The sequence below is a fragment of the Numida meleagris genome, chromosome 7 (assembly GCF_002078875.1).
Source record: "Numida meleagris isolate 19003 breed g44 Domestic line chromosome 7, NumMel1.0, whole genome shotgun sequence".
Lineage (NCBI taxonomy): Eukaryota > Metazoa > Chordata > Aves > Galliformes > Numididae > Numida > Numida meleagris.
Genome location: NC_034415.1, coordinates 22,598,550 through 22,606,989, shown reverse-complemented (window position 1 = coordinate 22,606,989; position 8,440 = coordinate 22,598,550).

The window sequence follows — 8,440 nt, the reverse complement described above, 5'->3', positions numbered from 1 at the left end:
GAGGCAAATTCCTTTGCTCCCTCTCATCCCCAGGGGACATAGAGATGCACCTCAAATGCTCTGGGTAACTGCAAAACCATCCTCCTCAGCAGGCAGAGCAGCTGAGAGCCTCCAGGCCACATCAGCAAAGCCAAAATTAGCTTTCCCACAGCCAAGGGATGGGTTGATTTCTTTCACCCCTGGGGGCATTTCTGGCTGAGGAAGAGCCTGGCACATCGGACAGGGGTGAGCTGGTGGGCATGGGGACAAGACTTTGCCAGAGTGTCACCTGTAGCATAAACGTGTGTAGGTGGAAGCGAGAGCTCTGCTCATAGGTGTAATGGGCACAAAGGATACAGGCCTCCATCCTCTCCCCATTCCCCTCCTGAGAAACCTCCTTCATCTCCCAAAAAGCCATTCCTTTTGGGGTTGGGGCTACCTTGTATGTCCCATCTCTTTGGCCAGAGGTGACTTGTTACTGCTAAGCCCTGCACTCACAGCCTCTTCCTGCACCATAGCAATATTCAGGCAAGGAGCAGAGCAGACTGCAGAGGAGCAGCAATCCCCAAACCCCCCTGTTTAAGCAGTATCTCAGAGCTGCTGCCCTCCTGGAGCACAGCACCACAGCTCCATTAATGCACTCCTCTCTCAGTGCAACAGAAGTGACAGGACCTTTAGTGTCCTCTTGTGGAGTCTGTTCCCTGACTCACATCACAGCAGCTGAGAATGAGCCCTTCAGGGATGGGAAATTAGAAGCGACATTTCAAAGAGCGCAGCTCAAAATAATAACATATTAAAAAAAAAACCAAAACACTGAAGAGCAAGTGTTTCTGGGGCAAATGATGTTTGGTTAAGTGACAGGCAATTATTTTCGCAAATGTTAATGAATAAATGGACTTCCTCTTCATTATGAAGCTGCTTCACAGTCGTCAGCAAACAGCTCCAATGACAATTAGTGAATTTCTAAATGGATGGAGAAATTGGCCTATATACACATAACAGTGCAATGAGGGAAGACAATAGCCAAGCCTCCCCTCTCACCTCACCTCCCGGGGGCTTTTTCCAGCAGCCGGGATGGAAGAGGCGCTCAGCTAACCAAAATTTTCGTCCCAGCCCTTTCTCAGAAGGAATGTCTCTTGAATTAAAACCTTCCATTTAATTTTGGTTTCATACGATCGGGCTTTAAATGCGTCTAACGCTTAAAGACAGCGCTTCAGCTCAGGGGAACAGCCGAGGAGCAGCAGGGCGGTGGGAGAGGAGCAGACCCTGGGGCAGCCAGGCAGTGCTACCACAGCTCTTTTCTTCCCTCTGCAGGCCACACTCCGATTTTCACTCCTGGACTGTCCGATAAGTCTGAAGCAAGTGCAGCATTTCAGCTCTCCCTGCATTATTATCATGTCCATCCTGCCAGGTGGGATCGGAGGTAACGTCTGTCTGCTCCAGCCTGAACCAGGATGTGTGTCTGACTGAACTGGGAATCTGGAAACTGGGAAACTAACCCGAGAAGCCACAGGTGGAGCTTCAAGCTGCAGTTGCCCAGAAAGTAATTCTAGGACCAAGTAGACATAGGCTGGATAAAATATGTCATATTTACCAAGTGACTTTTCTGACTAAGAGCCAGACTTTGAAAGATATTAGCAAGGGTAAAACATTAAGTGACAGAACAAGGACGCTTTAGATGAAGGATGTTGTTCTCCCTTTAATTTACTCCCCTGTACAGCCTTGCAAAGATCTCAGCAGAGCAAGTGTCCTTATTGATGGATATGCTACCCTTGTTAAGATGGGACAATACACTTATTTACAGCTTTCATCATTGTCACGGAGGCGCAAAGCAAACAGATATAACTAATGAAGATTTAGCTATTACATAATGTCGTTGCCAACTCCATGCAGAAGTCTGGGTAAGAGCCCTGAGAATAAATCACTTTTCCAAGAGCGTTTTTAATGAATTTAAGACATGAAGAGATCTGCGTTAGGGCTCTGGGTATTACTTTTCTGGAAGGATGGTTCAGGTTTAGAGTGCAAATGAAGTACGGTCTGAGGAACACCAAAGGAGTGAAAGCCACACAGTCCCTGCAACCTGAGCTGTGAATTACAGCACTTGGGGTGATGCTGCACAGGGAGGCCACACTGAGCTGCAGCCATTAGCAAAAAGGAGATGCAAAAATAATGAATAGGCAAGCAGGATAAACAGAGGAGCTGCAAAGGAGTCCACCTCATTTCACCAGACTTCAGCCAAGGAGGAATGCAGGAGGAGGCGAGTCGTGCTGCCGAGCCCATCAAGCTCCCCAGCAAAGCAGGTAAGCCAATGCCTCCCAGCCCCTGCCAAGGGTACATGTGGCTGTACTACAGGAACAACCAGTTTCCCTTGTTGCTCTCCTGCAATCTGCTATTTGAGAAACCATGAGGAACTTAAACTGAGATGGGTAAAAGCTAGAGGTGGGGCACGATCACCTGGAAAGCTCCCCTCAGACAGGGGAAGAAGTGGGCTCGTACCCATCCCTGTTTCCTGATACAGTTTTGCACAACACTATTCCAGATAACACCGTGAAAAACAAAGCAGCCTCTGCTGAATCATTCTGACATTTGCAAAAGAAAAAAAAAAAAAAAAAAAAAGCACTCACTATGCACAACTAAAACGTGATGCAATGCATTTAAATTTTCACTAGGCAGCCCATTTCAAGAGAAAAGGCTCCATGACAAAACCACAGGTGTCAACAGCCCGTGTGCTTTGGAAACGCAGATTCAGACAGGTATTGGCAGCTTTCATCCATCTCTGTATGGTGACTGTTTAGAAAATCCTTCTTCTTCAGGCCAGGGAAAAAATGGCAAAGAGGTAGTACATCCTTCATATTAGAGTTAGGAGCTTGAATAAGGACGTTCTCCCTTTTGATAGATCAATCAATATTTGGACACTTGCTGGTTGTTTTCACTGGGAGGCAAAGTCTGGCACGAACCTGCTTGTTTAGAAACACTGAAGTTCAATGGGAGAACCAAGGGAAAGCTTAGTCCCAGCTGCCGCTTTGCCCCAGAGCTCTGCAGGTATTTTACTAGGGTTGCACTCTCTTCCCTGAGCTCTTCTGGCCTCAGACAACTGTTGAGGGTCTGGGGCAGCAGCTCTTGTTCCAACAATTGGTCCATCAATAGGACTCACCGTTTTTCACACCTAGGCTGCGTGAAAGACACATTTCATGTCACTTCTCTGCACTATGGACTCTTACTGAACTGGGAATGAAATCCACATCTTTGAATCAAACTCCACAATACGAGACCTTCTTTTTAGCTGCAGTAAGAGCCTACTCGGAAGCCTGTTAATTTGTTTCTGCTTGGAGTATTTTTCACAGCAAACTGGACAGATTTGTTACAACTATTTTTTTCCCCCCAGCTAAAAAGGAGAGTTTTTGAAAGATGCTGCATATCCTCTGACCAGTTGATACAATAGATGCCAAAAAGCTCTAAGGATAAAGGATATATATAAAGTGAATACAGTCTTCAGAGTTACTATCCCTAAGGAAAAGAACCAGCAAGGAAGGCAGAGTGAAAATGGTTGCTGAAAAAGTGAAAAAAAAAAAAAAAAGAAAGAAAAAAGAAAAGTCAAACTTAATGGTTTGTTACAGTTTGCGGGGAATGAGAAAACAAAGTCTGGAGCTGAAGGAGTTGTCAGGCAGTGAGATAGGGTTACATTTCCTCTACATGGAGCCTGCAGTGCTGGCCTGATTAGGGGAAAGAACTTGGGAGCGCTACAGAGAGAGCCGCCTTGCTCCCTGTCAACTTGCAAAAGCTAATCAGCATCCCAAAAATGACAGCTCCCTCCAGGGCGAGATTTCTTAAAACAAAGCTAAAATAAAATAAAAATAAGGAGTCTCTTCGGTTGTGTTTCAAATCTAGCTTCCCACCAAAAAAATATCAGAATGAAATAGAAAGACTATGACATTCTCCATCAACACCCTCAATGCTAATCCGCACCCTGATAATAATAACAATTTCTATGGCTCCTACATGTTACTCAAGCAGCCTGTGTCCTGAGGAATATATCAGACTTGATAAACTACTGCCATCGACTTGCACAGCGTGATGAGATTTCACATGGGAGGATGCTGCTGTTTTGTGATGCCCTGGAGAAGCTGAGGACAAGATGTGATAAAAATCCTCGTGCAGAGCTGAATTTCTAGGAGATGGTTTTGAGTACATGGAAAGGGATTCTTCCAGTTTTGGACTCTGGCCAGGACACAAGAAATAATGCCCTTATTCCTGTCCAAAGCATCAGGGGAGTTTTGCTACTGCCAACTCCAAGCCTTAAAAATTCTTGACTTGGGTGCCAAAACTGGATGATATCAGCTTAGACACCATGAGGATTTTTATTTTTTTAACTTTTAGCAGAGAAGCGTGCTTCGTGACTGTTTAGAAAAATCCTTCTTCTTCACGTCAGGGAAAAATGGCAAAGAAGAATTATATCCTTCATTTTAGAGTTAGGAGCTGGAATAAGGACGTTCTCCCTTTTGACAGCTCAATCAACGTTTGGGGGCTCAGTGGTTTAACACTTCAGTTTTCCCCTTCCAGTGGCTCTGACAGAGTCTTTCTCCTCTACTCCATCGTTTATTTTCACAAACCTTTTAAGGACTTCGCAATTCAAAACCTTTCATTCTCTGCCATGTTGGTTTGTGTTGACCAAGGCATCTACTAGCGCCGGGGCTGATGCTTAGAAGGACCAATGCTCCCCTGCCAGCTCCTCCTGTGATCCCCAGCAACCCCCTTCTGAGTTCCAAGGGATAAACGAGAGCCCTATGAGAGCTCCACACATGGGGAACAGCATCACAGGGCCTGGCACCATCTAGGACCTCTGTGCACCTATGGGCTCTATGCAGTAAACCAAAGCAGAAGGTGACATATTGGGCCTGATGCAGAGGAGACCAATGCTTGCCTACAGGTAACACCATAGCCGGCCACCAAGCTACATGATATTGGTTGCCAGCCCAGCCTAAGGTGCAAACAGCTCCACAAGCCCACCATTTATGCTGCAGGGGGCAACTGCTATTCATGCAATGTATTTCAGGCCACTCTAACTTGCATCTTCACTGGCATGCAGCAGAATAGCTCTGAAGCTGCACAGCTAAATTATAAACAAGCAAACAAAATCACTAGTCAGACTCAGGCTCTCGATGACAGCTTCACTTTTTTGCTAGCTTGTTTTTTTGCACCTAAGTGATCAGAAAACAGCAGAAACATATTTTAACAGATTGTTTCCTATCTTTTCCCCACCTCCTCAAGGCAGGTTTCAAATCTATCCAGAAAAAGAATGATTGTTCTCCAATAAATCATGCAATTTACTGCCGTGCTAAAATCCTGCTTGCCCTTCAGCAGCCTGCTGCAGCAATATCATTTCCCCTACACACACCTTGCAAGAAGGTCCTCCAAGTTCAGGTGGCTCTGTGCCACCTCTCAAACACTGCTGTGCTGTGACCAGCATGGGATGACAGCATCCCCTGGCCCCGAAGCATTGCGTTGGCTGTCCAGCCCAGCACAGTTACCAGCAGATGGCAGCTGGAGATCACAGAGGTGCCACTCCACCGCAGAAAGGAAGGAAATTTGGGTTTTATCCAGACTGCAAGTACATCTCGTGATTAACGGGTGACAGAGGTGTGGGCACAGCCTTGGAAATGAGTGGGGATGCAGCCATCCCACTTTGCACCCCAGCTGCACCAGCAAGGACAAAGAGGCTGGGGAGGACACAGGGCTCAGCTGCCCATGTATAGGAAACTCAGGTAATTCACCAGCCATGTCTCTTCCCCCTCAACCCCAACCATAAACTCTCAAACCACAGAATCATTTTGACTACATTTTCTAACCCAATCCAATCCCAGACCTGCTTGTACAAGTCCCGGGCAGTTCCAAAATGTGTTTCACATGAAATGACTCAGAGTACAGGAACAATCCTTAAGCACACTCCCCCTCAGCCCCAAATCCTCACTCACAGCACATCACATCACTGAGCTGGTTCCCTGCAGTACCTCACTCAGAATTGAGCATTTTCCTGTTCTTATCTCTCACTCCTCTCACTTTTGATCCTCACTGCTCAGAGAGGCAGGTCAGCCCATCCACCTCTTCTTTCTAGTGGGTTTCACAAGAGGAACAACTGACCATATTATATTGTACTTCAAGCTCCTCTTGAAGATGCTATTGTCATTCTTGTCCTTGTCCTCCTCCCCACAGCCCTTTCTTCTCCCTCTGACACCCACAGCCCAGCTGGGCTGTCTCAGGGAGAGGAGAGGTGCAACCCCAGCTGATGTAGGGCAGCTGTGGGAGGTATCAGCTGCACCTGCTCACCCAGGGGGGTTTCCCCCCAAGTGCTGCTGGAGTCAGGGGTCAGCCTATTCCCTGCTACACTGACCAATGCATTGACCTTCTGTCAGCAGTCTGTGGTGGGCTGAGTCAATGCAGCTGCCTGGAGTATCCTCTCAGGCCAGGCAACAGAATGCTTCATATCAAAGTATAGCAGGTTACCAGATATCCTATAGGTTACAAAAGTCCTGAGGGTGGGATCCATACCTACTTCCAGGCTGAAAGGAAGAAATGGGCACCTGCTGGGCACCCAAGGGGTGCCCAAAGCAAAACCATCTCACTTATGGGAAGTCACCATGGTGAAAAACAGATGCTGGTGTAGATCCTGCCTTCCAGCAGATAACAGAGGTAGCATGCAAAGGTCTGGACGGCAGATATCGCACTGTATAAAATAATGTCTATCCAAACACATCAGACAAAGATCGAGCAGTGTGTCCCTGGTAGGGTGACACTGGAGAACCCCATAGCACAGCCAAATTGGGTCCATTATCTTCCTGAGAACCTTTTAACCTCCATGAGGGTCCTTTCTATCCTGGCTTCTTGCAGCCTTCCCCAAGCAGCAGAGATGGCTCACATGCAGAAAGTTTTCTTGGCAAGGACAAAAAAATGGAAATATCCTTCCCTCCCTTTCCCCCAAACACTAAAGCTTCAGTTTGCAGGAGCTAATGGGGCCAAAAAAGGAAGTGGACAGCACATCAAGCACTACCGGTCTAATCCAACCCCAGTTTCTCATTTACCAATGTCAGCCTCTTTGGCTTTCATCTCTTCTTTTATCTGTGTGCTGTCTCTGCTTTGCCCCTTCTGCTTGCTTCTGCTTTGATGTCTTGAACCTCTGTAATCCGGAGCCGAACCCATGATAGCTTTATAATGAAGAGTTTGCACATTTTTACTTTTGTGACACTCTTTATTTTTTTTTTCTTTCTTCTCCGAAACATCAAGCAGATTACATCTGTGTAGATAATAGAGGTTTTAGATATCTAGACTGAGCAAGTGCCCCTTTTACCATTTCCCACAGACTCATGGACCTCTGCATCCCTGTGCTGTGGGGTTTTGGTTTCCTCTGCCATGTCACAGTAGTAATACCCACTAGGTAGGCAAAGGACTGTACCTGGTTTGTGCAGATCTGCAACAGCCCCAGGATTAACTGGGTCACACTGAGTGGCACTTTCTGCTCCAGGTTGTCAGAGTGCAGATCCACAGAAGCCCCACAGCTGCTGCAGGGAATGAGACACAGCTCGGCCTGGTCCCAGCAGTGCTGATGCAGCCCGACCTGCAGCTCCCTCGCAAGTAGCCTCTGAGCCCAGGGTCCCACTGCCCCTCCTCAGGATGATTCCTTTTGGAAGCAAAGTACAGAGCGTCAGGCCTGCATTTATTTTCCCCTTAAATAAAGGTGGCTTGATTTTAATTGAGAGATCTGCCAGAATAAGGCAAGTTTGTGCAGCTGTCATCAGAAATGCATTCTTTTTCCTTTTTCTCTTTTCTTCTTTTTCTTCTTTCTTCTTCTTCTACTCCTCCTCCTTCTTTCTCTTCTCTGTCTTCTTCCTCTTCTCCTCCTTCCTCTTCTTAATATTCTTCTCCTTCTTCGTCTTTTTCTTCTGCTGGGTAACCTGTGCATGGTGCCTTCCAGACACATGACTACAGGGAACAGTTTTACAAGGAGTTTTCCACTGTGGTGGCCCTGACTTCCACATGATAGCAGAGTTCAGGAAGCTGCATGTTGCTGAAGGAAGGCTCCATATCCATATCATTCCAACTCAGAGCTGAATAGCACAGATCTGTTTTCGGTGCTTTGATGGACAGGGGTCATGAGACAAGCAGAGCCTGAATACTAGAAATAGCACTAGGAATGGCTCTGAAAAGAGCAGAACGCCATAAGTGAGAGGGTCTTTCATGAGTGTTCTATGACATTGTCTGCTCAGCCTCCAAGAATATCTCTAACCTATTGCTTTTTTATCAGAGAGGACCACTTTATGCTGTATAAACCAAAAGGGAGATACAGCCTTTTCCTTTTTATTTTTATTTTCTATTTTTTTGCATCTGGAACAGCTGGAAAGAGACGGCAGCCTGAGAAACTGGCTGAACTTCTTGATGCATTCAGCTGTCTAGCCTTATATTTGTCCCT